Source organism: Canis lupus, chromosome 14 (assembly GCF_003254725.2).
Source record: "Canis lupus dingo isolate Sandy chromosome 14, ASM325472v2, whole genome shotgun sequence".
In the NCBI taxonomy this organism is placed as follows: domain Eukaryota; kingdom Metazoa; phylum Chordata; class Mammalia; order Carnivora; family Canidae; genus Canis; species Canis lupus.
The window spans coordinates 2,921,071-2,935,035 of NC_064256.1; the positions used below are offsets into that span (position 1 = coordinate 2,921,071).

General features: G+C 40.8%; 1 protein-coding gene across 6 annotated transcripts in view; it reads right to left on the reverse strand.

Annotated features, from left to right (window-relative positions):
• LRGUK (leucine rich repeats and guanylate kinase domain containing) overlaps positions 1-13,965 on the reverse strand; it is a 113,641-nt gene that overhangs the window by 13,656 nt on the left and 86,020 nt on the right. The window lies entirely within an intron of this gene.

Sequence of the window (13,965 nt, forward strand, 5' to 3'; positions counted from 1 at the left end):
AAACAAGTTGCATCCCCAAGACCAGAAGTCCCTTTGGTCACTCCTATGTTCCCCTGCACACAGCACAACACACTTGAGCACACAGTGGGAGTTCAATATATATCTTTAATGTACAACAGTATAAATCTGGGGAAGTAGTATAAAGTGTGAATAATGTCTACCATTCTTTATGATCTGGAATAGAATTTGCTGCACACAGTTGCTAGCTTTTGGGTCAAGCTAGGGTCAAGCTTTTGAAATTTTTAGACACCATGACACATGAGAGCTAACATGTAAACTCACCGAACACAGGCTCTCAGTTGTCTATTTGGTCACCAAGACCATTTAATTGTTTCCCTGACCATTAGCTGTGATTCTAAGTAGGATAAGGAGAAAATATCTGTCAGGCTGGAGGGATGGGGTCTGTCATGGGACAAGAAAGGAAGAAAGAAATTCTACTTAAATTTCACCATTTTAAACTATCTGTTTACATAACTCCATAAATACACCTAAATTTGTTCATATTACTACAAAAGTACTATATATTGATAAATTCTGCTGTCCTATCCACTCTCAGGTTAATTTGTCATTATTCTTCCTCAAATACCCTATCACAGTACATATATTTTCTATTGTGATTTTACTTTACACCATCTTAATTTTTTTTCCATATTGATCTTTCAATTATATCATGGCTGGGAAGATGAAAATAATAGTGGAATCATAGTCTGGATCTTTCAGAATTCCCACACAAAAATAATTAGAACAAGCAAAGAGCAAAAGAAAAAAACATATCAAAACACTTACAAGAAGACTAGGTGAAGAAATATCCCTTCAAACTCCAAAATACAGGTGATAATAGTGACACCACCACATGGCACCAGTGTCTATTCAAGAGAAAGCCAAAGGGAGCAACAGAGGGCTAAAACACCTGTGAACAGGAGTACCTCAAAATGGTTAAAAAGTATTCACTGGTAAGAAAAGCAGCACAACTGGGCACCACAGCTGGAATACAGGGGGGCTTGTTCCCACCCTGACAGTGGCTTAGCATAAGGGGTCCCCCGTAAGTTCTAGAGGAACTGGGTCAACCGTGACTTCTTGAAACTGACACACTGTGGCTTTCTCCTGACATGGCCTCACTCTAAAGAAAAGATGATGGGAGTGAAATAAAAATCAACTAGGACAGAGGTCAATAGAGATGAAGAGAAAGTCTAGACCAAAGTGGTGGAGGGGAATCAGAGCCACGAAACCCCTAACAGAAAATTGCTGCATATTTTTACACAATTTGAAAGAATGATGCTTCCTTTTAGAAGTTTGATAAAACCAATTTCACATAAAAATGAGAAATTTCCTAGTAAAATCCCAGAGCTAATATTTTTAAAAAGAGAAAAAGGAGATTAACACCTCTACATACAATGAAAGTATGCTCATAAAACAGATAAAATTTGTAATCTACAATTTCAAAATTAACTAAAAGGCATTAAGGAAATTGAATAAAACATTAAGGAACAAAAAAATTATTATATGTTATTTTATGTTATTAAGGGAGAGAGCACATGGGCTGGGTGAGGGGCAGAGGGAGAGGAAGAGAATCTTAAGCAGGCTCCACACCCAGCACAGAGCCCTATACAGGGTTCAATCTCATGATCCTGAGATCATGACCTGAGCTGTAATCAAGAGTCAGGTATTTAACCAACTGAGCCACTCAGGTGCCCTAATAAATTGAAATTTTAAAAACTCCTAAGTGAGGTGAAGGAACTCAGGAAAGAATTAGAAATATAAGGGAAAAAATAGTCACTTCAGAAATGAAAACTGAACCAGAAGGGATAGAAGAGTTAATAAAAACAACAACAAATAATGCCCAGAGGAAGAGAAAGTGAAGGAGGAAATTTTAACTCAAAAAGAAATAAAGAAAGAAGTAACAAGATTCAAGGGAAAATGACAAATATTTAAGAAAGACAAAGAAGATCCAACATGCAAATAGTAAAGAGTCCTTGATAAAGAAGCCCGAACAAACAGGACGAGTGGCAAAATCTACAATTTGAGTCTTGAGTATCCCTGTCACCAGCAGGCAAAAACTCAGGAAATGCTGCCCCCAGAGCCCTTCCTGTATCTAGCAGACAATGTGCCTAGACACCAAAACTACTAGACATTGGCCGGAAGCCTAATGATGAGTATGCAGGTACTTGAGAACTAAGACAAAATGAGAGTTAAAAGAGAGCAAGCAGAAGACCATGTGCTGAGAGTATAGCCATATAACACAACCACAAATAATCGGGTCTGAGGTGGGTGGAGAACATGCACAAACCAGATTTTTAACTGTCTTTGGTCTTTGTTTTTTTTTTTTTTTTTTTTTTTTTTCTTTTCTTTTTTTTTTTTTTTTTTTTTTTTTATTGGTGTTCAATTTACTAACATACAGAATAACACCCAGTGCCCGTCACCCATTCACTCCCACCCCCCGCCCTCCTCCCCTTCTACCACCCCTAGTTCGTTTCCCAGAGTTAGCAGTCTTTACGTTCTGTCTCCCTTTCTGATATTTCCCACACATTTCTTCTCCCTTCCCTTATTTTCCCTTTCACTATTATTTATATTCCCCAAATGAATGAGAACATATAATGTTTGTCCTTCTCCGACTGACTTACTTCACTCAGCATAATACCCTCCAGTTCCATCCACGTTGAAGCAAATGGTGGGTATTTGTCATTTCTAATAGCTGAGTAATATTCCATTGTATACATAAACCACATCTTCTTTATCCATTCATCTTTCGTTGGACACCGAGGCTCCTTCCACAGTTTGGCTATAGTGGCCATTGCTGCTAGAAACATCGGGGTGCAGGTGTCCCGGCGTTTCATTGCATTTGTATCTTTGGGGTAAATCCCCAACAGTGCAATTGCTGGGTCGTAGGGCAGGTATATTTTTAACTGTTTGAGGAACCTCCACACAGTTTTCCAGAGTGGCTGCACCAGTTCACATTCCCACCAACAGTGTAGGAGGGTTCCCTTTTCTCCGCATCCTCTCCAACATTTGTTGTTTCCTGCCTTGTTAATTTTCCCCATTCTCACTGGTGTGAGGTGGTATCTCATTGTAGTTTTGATTTGTATTTCCCTGATGGCAAGTGATGCAGAGCATTTTCTCATATGCATGTTGGCCATGTCTATGTCTTCCTCTGTGAGATTTCTGTTCATGTCTTTTGCCCATTTCATGATTGGATTGTTTGTTTCTTTGGTGTTGAGTTTAATAAGTTCTTTATAGATCTTGGAAACTAGCCCTTTATCTGATATGTCATTTGCAAATATCTTCTCCCATTCTGTAGGTTGTCTTTGAGTTTTGTTGACTGTATCCTTTGCTGTGCAAAAGCTTCTTATCTTGATGAAGTCCCAATAGTTCATTTTTGCTTTTGTTTCTTTTGCCTTTGTGGATGTATCTTGCAAGAAGTTACTATGGCCGAGTTCAAAAAGGGTGTTGCCTGTGTTCTTCTCTAGGATTTTGATGGAATCTTGTCTCACATTTAGATCTTTCATCCATTTTGAGTTTATCTTTGTGTATGGTGAAAGAGAGTGGTCTAGTTTCATTCTTCTGCATGTGGATGTCCAATTTTCCCAGCACCATTTATTGAAGAGACTGTCTTTCTTCCAATGGATAGTCTTTCCTCCTTTATCGAATATTAGTTGCCCATAAAGTTCAGGGTCCACTTCTGGATTCTCTATTCTGTTCCACTGATCTATGTGTCTGTTTTTGTGCCAGTACCACACTGTCTTGATGACCACAGCTTTGTAGTACAACCTGAAATCTGGCATTGTGATGCCCCCAGATATGGTTTTCTTTTTTAAAATTCCCCTGGCTATTCGGGGTCTTTTCTGATTCCACACAAATCTTAAAATAATTTGTTCTAACTCTCTGAAGAAAGTCCATGGTATTTTGATAGGGATTGCATTAAACGTGTATATTGCCCTGGGTAACATTGACATTTTCACAATATTAATTCTGCCAATCCATGAGCATGGAATATTTTTCCATCTCTTTGTGTCTTCCTCAATTTCTTTCAGAAGTGTTCTATAGTTTTGAGGGTATAGATCCTTTACATCTTTGGTGAGGTTTATTCCTAGGTATCTTATGCTTTTGGGTGCAATTGTAAATGGGATTGACTCCTTAATTTCTCTTTCTTCAGTCTCATTGTTAGTGTATAGAAATGCCACTGACTTCTGGGCATTGATTTTGTATCCTGCCACGCTACCGAATTGCTGTATGAGTTCTAGCAATCTTGGGGTGGAGACTTTTGGGTTTTCTATGTAGAGTATCATGTCATCGGCGAAGAGAGAGAGTTTGACTTCTTCTTTGCCAATTTGAATGCCTTTAATGTCTTTTTGTTGTCTGATTGCTGAGGCTAGGACTTCCAGTACTATGTTGAATAGCAGTGGTGAGAGTGGACATCCCTGTCTTGTTCCTGATCTTAGGGGAAAGGCTCCCAGTGCTTCCCCATTGAGAATGATATTTGCTGTGGGCTTTTCATAGATGGCTTTTAAGATGTCGAGGAATGTTCCCTCTATCCCTACACTCTGAAGAGTTTTAATCAGGAATGGATGCTGTATTTTGTCAAATGCTTTCTCTGCATCCAATGAGAGGATCATATGGTTCTTGGTTTTTCTCTTGCTGATATGATGAATCACATTGATTGTTTTACGGGTGTTGAACCAGCCTTGTGTCCCAGGGATAAATCCTACTTGGTCATGGTGAATAATTTTCTTAATGTACTGTTGGATCCTATTGGCCAGTATCTTGTTGAGAATTTTTGCATCCATGTTCATCAGGGATATTGGTCTGTAATTCTCCTTTTTGGCGGGGTCTTTGTCTGGCTTTGGAATTAAGGTGATGCTGGCTTCATAGAACGAATTTGGAAGTACTCCATCTCTTTCTATCTTTCCAAACAGCTTTAGGAGAATAGGTATGATTTCTTCTTTAAACGTTTGATAAAATTCTCCTGGGAAGCCATCTGGCCCTGGACTCTTGTGTCTTGGGAGGTTTTTGATGACTGCTTCAATTTCCTCCCTGGTTATTGGCCTGTTCAGGTTTTCTATTTCTTCCTGTTCCAGTTTTGGTAGTTTGTGGCTTTCCAGGAATGCGTCCATTTCTTCTAGATTGCCTAATTTATTGGCGTATAGCTGTTCATAATATGTTTTTAAAATCGTTTGTATTTCCTTGGTGTTGGTAGTGATCTCTCCTTTCTCATTCATGATTTTATTAATTTGAGTCTTCTCTCTCTTCTTTTTAATAAGGCTGGCTAATGGTTTATCTATCTTATTAATTCTTTCAAAGAACCAACTCCTGGTTCTGTTGATCTGTTCCACAGTTCTTCTGGTCTCGATTTCGTTGAGTTCTGCTCGAATCTTTATTAACTCCCTTCTTCTCTTGGGTGTAGGATCTATTTGCTGTTTTTTCTCTAGCTCCTTTATGTGTAAGGTTAGCTTTTGTATTTGAGTTCTTTCCAGTTTTTGAATGGATGCTTGTATTGCGATGTATTTCCCCCTTAGGACTGCTTTTGCTGCATCCCAAAGATTTTGAACGGTTGTATCTTCATTCTCATTAGTTTCCATGAATCTTTTTAATTCTTCCTTAATTTCCTGGTTGACCCTTTTATCTTTTAGCAGGATGGTCCTTAACCTCCATGTGTTTGAGGTCCTTCCAAACTTCTTGTTGTGATTTAGTTCTAATTTCAAGGCATTATGATCCGAGAATATGCAGGGGACAATCCCAATCTTTTGGTATCGGTTCAGACCCGATTTGTGACCCAATATGTGGTCTATTCTGGAGAAAGTTCCATGTGCGCTTGAGAAGAATGTGTATTCAGTTGAGTTTGGATGTAAAGTTCTGTAGATATCTGTGAAATCCATCTGGTCCAGTGTATCATTTAAAGCTCTCGTTTCTTTGGAGATGTTTTGCTTAGAAGACCTATCGAGTATAGAAAGAGCTAGATTGAAGTCACCAAGTATAAGTGTATTATTATCTAAGTATTTCTTCACTTTGGTTAATAATTGATTTATATATTTGGCAGCTCCCACATTCGGAGCATATATATTGAGGATTGTTAAGTCCTCTTGTTGAATAGATCCTTTAAGTATGATATAGTGTCCCTCTTCATCTCTCACTACAGTCTTTGGGGTAAATTTTAGTTTATCTGATATAAGGATGGCTACTCCTGCTTTCTTTTGAGGACCATTCGAATGGTAAATGGTTCTCCAACCTTTTATTTTCAGGCTGTAGGTGTCCTTCTGTCTAAAATGAGTCTCTTGTAGACAGCAAATAGATGGGTCCTGCTTTTTTATCCAGTCTGAAACCCTGCGCCTTTTGATGGGGTCATTAAGCCCGTTCACATTCAGAGTTACTATTGAGAGATATGAGTTTAGTGTCATCATGATATCTATTCAGTCTTTGTTTTTGTGGACTGTTCCACTGAACTTCTTCTTAAAGGGGAATTTTAAGAGGCCCCCTTAAAATTTCTTGCAGAGCTGGTTTGGAGGTCACATATTCTTTTAGTTGCTGCCTGTCTTGGAAGCTCTTTATCTCTCCTTCCATTTTGAATGAGAGCCTTGCTGGATAAAGTATTCTTGGTTGCATGTTCTTCTCATTTAGGACCCTGAATATATCCTGCCAGCCCTTTCTGGCCTGCCAGGTCTCTATGGAGAGGTCTGCTGTTACCCTAATACTCCTCCCCATAAAAGTCAGGGATTTCTTGTCTCTTGCTGCTTTAAGGATCTTCTCCTTATCTTTGGAATTTGCAAGCTTCACAATTAAATGTCGAGGTGTTGAACGGTTTTTATTGATTTTAGGGGGGGATCTCTCTATTTCCTGGATCTGAATGCCTGTTTCCCTTCCCAGATTAGGAAAGTTTTCAGCTAGAATTTGTTCAAATACATATTCTGGCCCTCTGTCCCTTTCGGCGCCCTCGGGAACCCCAATTAAACGTAGGTTTTTCTTCCTCAGGCTGTCGTTTATTTCCCTTAATCTATCTTCATGGTCTTTTAATTGTTTGTCTCTTTTTTCCTCAGTTTCCCTCTTTGCTATCAACTTGTCTTCTAGGTCACTCACTCGTTCTTCCACCTCGTTAACCCTCGTCGTTAGGACTTCTAGTTTGGATTGCATCTCATTCAATTGATTTTTAATTTCTGCCTGATTAGCTCTAAATTCTGCAGTCATGAAGTCTCTTGAGTCCTTTATACTTTTTTCTAGAGCCACCAGTAGCTGTATAATAGTGCTTCTGAATTGGCTTTCTGACATTGAATTGTAATCCAGATTTTGTAACTCTGTGGGAGAGAGGACTGTTTCTGATTCTTTCTTTTGAGGTGAGGTTTTCCTTCTAGTCATTTTGCTCAGTGCAGAGTGGCCAAAAGCAAGTTGTATTGGGAAAAAGAGAAAAAGAGAGGAGAGAAAGATGGAAAGAAAAGAGAAAGAGAAAAAAAAAAGGGAAGAAAAAGAAAAAAAAAAAGAAAAAAAAAAGAAGAAAAAGAGAAAGAAAAAGAAAGGAGAAAAAAAAGGGGGTGGGGGAAGGAAATAAATCAAAAAGCAAAACAAAACAAAAACAAAAACAAAAACAAACAAACAAAAAAGAACCACCGGGGAGTATCTTCTGATTCTGTGTACTTTAAGTCCCTTGGCTTCTCCTGGAACTTGTCCGTCTAGCTGGTGTTCTGGGGGAGGGGCCTGTTGTGCTGATTTTCAGGTGTTAGCAGTTGGGGGAGCTGCTGTGCCCCTGCCTGGTGCAGGGCTCGGTGGGGGTTGTTTACCCCGTGAGGCCGCAGGAGGAACAGCCCCAGTGGCGGGGCAGCTCTGGAAACCTGGATTCAGCTCCGGCAGTAACTCTGTCTGCAGGGCCTGGAGGCTCCGGGGCGGGGCCTCTGATCTGCTCAGCTGGGGCAGGAGCGTCCTCGCTGTCCTGGGCCCTCCCGGCCTCTGCCTGTCCCGGGGGAGGCCGGATCCTGGGCTGTGTCCCGGCGCCCTGTGCTCCGGAGCCTGCGCTGTTGGATTCGCGCTCCCGGGCCGCGCAGCCCCCTCCGCGGAGCCGCCGCCCGAGCCCCTCCGAGCTGCTCCTGGAACCGCGCAGCCCCCTCCGCACGGAGCCTCTTCCTCTGCCCGAGCCCCTCCGAGCTGCTCCCGGGGCCGCGCAGCCCCCTCCGCGGAGCCGCCGCCCGAGCCCCTTCAGCTGCTCCGGGTCCCGCCGGGTCCCGCCGTGCGCGCTGCAGCCCTTAGGGAGCTCGGCGCACTCTCCTGGGCGCGCAGTTGCTGTTACTGTCCCCGGGAGCCCGAGGGCATCCCCGCCCTCCTGGGTCCTGCTCCAGCTCCCCGCGAGCCCCTTTCCGCCCGGGAAGGTCGGTGCAGCTCCTGCTCCTCCGGGACGGGGCTCTCCTGTCCTGGGGACACTCGCCCCGGCCTCAGCCCGGCTCCTCGCGGGGCCCCTCCCCCTTGGAGGCCTTTGTTTCTTTATTTCTTTTTCCCCGTCTTCCTACCTTGATAGAAGCGCGAACTCTTCTCACTGTAGCATTCCAGCTGGTCTCTCTTTAAATCTCAGGCCGAATTCATAGATTTTCAGGATAATTTGAAGGTTTTCTAGGTAGTTTGGTGGAGACAGGTGATTTGGGGACCCTACTCTTCCGCCATCTTCTGTCTTTGGTCTTTGTATGGGGCTCTAGTCATATTGGTATCACTATTCTGAGGCTTTTCTATATGTCTCAGAAAAGGATAAACATGTGAGAAATTTAGTGACATTATAGTTCTATCATCTCCCATGTCTCTCAGAATCATCAGGATGCTCAGTGTGAAGGAAAGATATGTAATAGAGAAGATGAGTAAAAATCCTCAAGTATTCAATCTAAATTGGAAATATTAACTTGAACTCATGAAATATTTTATCTATCTACAGAAAAGGCCTGAACAATGACTACCCCAATAGTGATGAGCACTCCTAGCAACCACATGCCCTTGTACTACCATCTCCCACTTAAAGAAAGCAGGGATTCTTGGAGAAAAGATGTGTTGCAGATCTGGGGCAGGTAATGCACAAAAGAACATGAAAGATCTTGTCCTAACAGAGAGCAAGATGGGAAGAGAGCAAATAGACATGGGTCATGATAAAGGACAGAGGAACCAACCTGAACAAGGTCTCCCTGGCCGACAGTAGGATAATTCTAGTTTCAATAAGGATACAAAGTGCAGTGGGTAGATACCATTCAATATGTACAATCAAGAACATAATGATCATAAATGATATTTAAAAATTAATTGGTCACCTTCAGAGAATAAGAGGAATCCATTATTTTGTAAAAAAAACACTTAGCTGATCCTTTTTTTTTTTTTTTTAAGATTTTATATATTTATTCATGAGAGACAGAGAGAGGGTGGGGCAGAGACACAGGCAGAGGGAGAAGCAGGCTCCATGCAGGCAGCCCAACGTGGGACTCGATCCTGCGTCTCCAGGATCAGGTCCTGGGCTGAAGGCAGAGCTAAACCACTGAGCCACCCGAGCTGCCCTAGACAGCTGATCCTATATGATCTGTGCCACTTGGTAACCAGGTGGTTCGAGGAGCATCTCTTTGTAGTATTATTCCAGCTAATAAATCTGGTGAATGCCATGCCCTGAAAAATGCATCTGAGCAGAAGCAAGCACTTTTCTTTTGGAGTCAAAATAGACACTGCTAATCAGTATGATCTTGGGCAAGCTCCCTAAGCCAAGCTTCCTCACAGTATTGAAAGGAAGTGGTGCTTAGTAGATATAGGGACCCACTATTTTGTCACCGCAGATCCACCTTTCCACTGGCCTTCACACATTCAGGTACTTCATGGGATTGGACTAATCTAATTTGCCACACACATAAATTTGCTAAATTGGCTTTGAATGAATCGGTCATTCAGCAATTGTTGTGGAGATTCAGCTTTCAGTAAACTGGCCTCCTCCAGGAGTGAGGGTATCCCCTAAGGAGATCAGAAGACCTGACTGAAGAAATAGATACCAGTGAAGTTCAAGTGAAGGTTCAAAATCAAGCTTCTGAGCACTGGGTGTTATTCTATGTGTTGGCAAATTGAACACCAATAAAAAATAAATTTATAATAAAAACAAAAAAAAAATCAAGCTTCTTCTGGAAGGCAAAAATCTAGTCACAGTTCCAGAGCAGGAAATCTTCACTAAGCTATCATAGCCTTCACGTATGCCTTCCAGGAGGCCAACCCTGCAAATGGGGGCTGCCATCAGTAAGGGAAACTAAATGGCTGACAAAACTTGTGAACTCCAAGTTCTGTAATCAATAGTATATGTGTCGTGTAAATAAAAACTTTCACTGGATAGTGTTTGCTATATATTTTTTGCAGTGGTAAGAAAAGAGCTCTGCATTTTTTTAACTCAAACCTTAAAAGAAAATTGCATTTAAGAAGTAAGGCTGATCAAAATTATATTTACAGTTCTCCAGGAATTTTTCAGAGATGCTCAAATTAATATGCTCTGGGAGTCACTCAGAAAAGTAAGTACATTTGAGAAGAAAGGAAGAGGAATGAATGAGAGGAAAGGAAGGGAAGAGAGGGAAGGATTTGGGGAAGGAAAGGGGAGGGAAGGGGAGCCTTCTGAGAGCAAAAGCTCCCCCAGGATTGCTAAACTAGCAATGACAGAATGAACTCATCTTCCAGAAAACTGTCACACAGACTATGGACACTACTTTCACACACGGCCATACTTACCTTAGCTCATTATTTCTGTCTCCCCAGATTTACATCCAGGGGGATAGGTAGCTAAGTCTCAGCACTTCACAAGCTCTCACCCTAATGTGGTCTACTGGTATGGTCTGGATTCCTCACTCTCTTTCAATCCTTCATAATGATCAGTTGGACCTCTGTCTGGTTTTGGTTTCAGCATCACTCCTGGACTAAACCCTTATAGAATGCCTTTGATTTTTCAAGCTGCAGGAAATGCTACCAACCCCAGAGAGGTTGAGTAACTCATTGAGGTCTGTCCTGCCAATGAACAAATGGTACTTACCCCACTATACCAGGTATCCTCCTAAACCCCCAAAGGCCAACATACCTTGTGTCCTTTTCAACATTTACCACCTTCTTCCTGCTCCCGAGATAAGCACTCTCTTGACTTTTATGGTAACCACTTCTCTTCTATACTTTTTCATGTAAACATGGATCCCTAGGTACTATGGTTTAGTATTGCTGATTTTTAAATTATATATTAATAGAATCATATAATGTGCATTAAAGAGGCCACATGATGGGATGAGCACTGGGTGTTTTACACAGCTGATAAATTACTGAGAACTATATCTGAGGGCACCCAGGTGGCTCAGTGAGTTAAGCATCTGCCTTTGACTCGGGTCATGATCCAGAGGTCCTGGGATCAAGCCCCGCATCAGGCTCCCAGGTCAGTGGGGAGTCTGCTTCTCCCTGAGAGTCTGCCCCTCTCTCTGATCATGGTCTCTCTCAAATAAATAAAATCTTAAAAAAAAAAAAAGAACTACAGCTGAAACTAATGATGTACTATATGTTGGCTAATTGAATTTAAATTTTAAAATATTATATAATGTGTATTCTAGTTTATGTGCTGTTGAAGTGAGCACATATAATGTGTATTCTTTAGAGTCAAGAATATTTTAACAGGATGTTTGAGAGATACAACCATTGAGTGAAGTCTGTTCCTTTCCATTACTGTACTTCATTCATTCATTCACTACATGAATATTCAAAATTTTACTTGGCCAATCTACTGCTAGTGGACGCTTGAGTTTCTTGTTTAGGACTAATAATATATACAAGGCTACTACCAACAATATTGCACATATCTTTTGGTGCACATGGCTACATATTTCCATTGGAATCCCACTGCTGAGGCATAGGGTATATGTATGCTCGACTTTAGTGGATGATGCCCACCTATTTTCTAAAGTGTACAAACTGAACCTCCTACCAGTGGTCTTCTAAGAATTTCAACTATTCCACATCTTAACATCTCATAATTTGAGCTTCTAGTGTATAAATAGTAGTATTTCACTGTGGCTATAATTTCCATTTCCTGATAATGAGGTTGAGTATATCTCCACATGATTATTGGCCATCTAGATATTATCCTTTGTAAAAAGGTTCTTCCATAAGTTATTTTTTCCTGATATTATCCTTTGTAAAGAAGTTTTTCTGTTATTTTTCTAATAGTTTATAAAAGTTCTTTATATATTCTAAATAACAACATTTTTTTAGTTATATTTATTGCAGATATCACCCCCCTCTTTCTGGTTTGTTTTTTTTCCTCTTTAATACTGTTTTTTTTTTAATTGACATAAATTGCTAATTTTAATGTTCCTCAATGTTTGAAACTTCTCCTTTGTAATTTGTGTTTTTTGTATTGTATTTAAGGAATCTGTACCTGCCTCAAAGTCATAAAAACCTTACATTATCTTCTAGAAGTATTACTGCTTTGTCTTTCACATTTATACAGATAATCCACCTTAAATTTTGTAATCGCACCTTGACATATATGTATAGTTAGAAACTATGCACAAGGAAAGGGTGGAATGTTTGAATAGGGGGTAAGACAGAAAGACTCATGAGCACATGGAGTTTGGGGTGAATTTGAGCAGAGAGGAAGAACATCATCTTCAACATCTGTGGGAAGGAGTTTCAGAGAAACAGAACCCCAAAAAGCCTAGACAATGGGAATTTCCACCTATTACTATTAAATGGTGTTTCTAAAAGTGAATATGAATATATTAAATCTACAGTGAAGACACCGAAAGAGCACAAAATGTTAACACTAAATGTTTGGGGGGATACAATTTAATACAGGTTTTTGACAGAGGAAGTTGCAATTACTTTCTTCAGCCCACTAAAAGTTCTCAAAAATACATGGAAATTTATGTCGGGGAAAGTAAAATGAGAAAAATAACATCTCCCAAGGGTTGCAGTGAAAGGTACATGAGATAAATTTACACGAAAGCCCTTTCCAAATTACAAATGTGTGTAAAGGCTATTTATGTTCTCTAGCATTAACAAGGTAACATCTCTCTACAGCTTCTGCTGCCGTGTTGCTCATTTTGCATTGTTAACAGCTACGCAAAAGGTTAAGAACCTAAAATCTAATAACTACTTAGAATTTAAAAATAGTGTTGAGTTCATCATCTTTGAAGGAAAATGAGGCATTAAAAATAACCTTAAGTGCATTCACCCCTTATATACAACAGCAGCAATTTAGTATTTTGCACATATTTCTGTCTAATGTAGCTGTTGTTTGTTGAGGGATTTGATCTGCTTCTCTATGAAACTATCGTCCCGTTGTATCTCCACTAGCACTGATGGGCAAAGATACCAGGACGTCAAGGCTGCACCGAGTTTGAGCATTGTTACTATCGTGGATCAGGTACTGCTAACCCTCCCACCGGGGACACAGGCAATGGTCTACATCAGGCTATGGATGCCCTGGGCTGTGGGGCTGAACAGTTCCTCAGGGAGGTGACCACAGATAAGCGGTGACCCGGGTCAAAGTTCACGAGACTACTTTGATCACAAATGGTAATACCTGTGCCCCTTTCCCATCTACCACCAAGTTGGCTCCTTCTACTATCACATTGCCTTATCATACCCTTCCCTCTCTAGTTTCTCCAAAGTGTTTGTTAGTTTTATACTGAAATGTTGGTCATGAATTGTACACATTGTGCGTGTATGTGGTTTTTTTTTTCCCATCTGTTCCTCTCATCCCCTGTTCTCTTAACTTCTACCTGAATGCCCTTAACCAGACAAAAGCTGTCTTTTATTAAACCTGAAGTTTTTCTTTTTCTTTTTTTTTTTTTTAATATTTTATTTATTCATGGGAGACAGAGAGAGGCAGTGCCATCGGCAGAGGGAGAAGCAGGCTTCCAAGGGGAGCCTGATGCGGGCCTTGATCTCAGGATACCGGGATCATGACCTGAGCCAAAGGGAGAGGCTCAGTTGCCAAGCCACTCTGGTGCCCCAAGC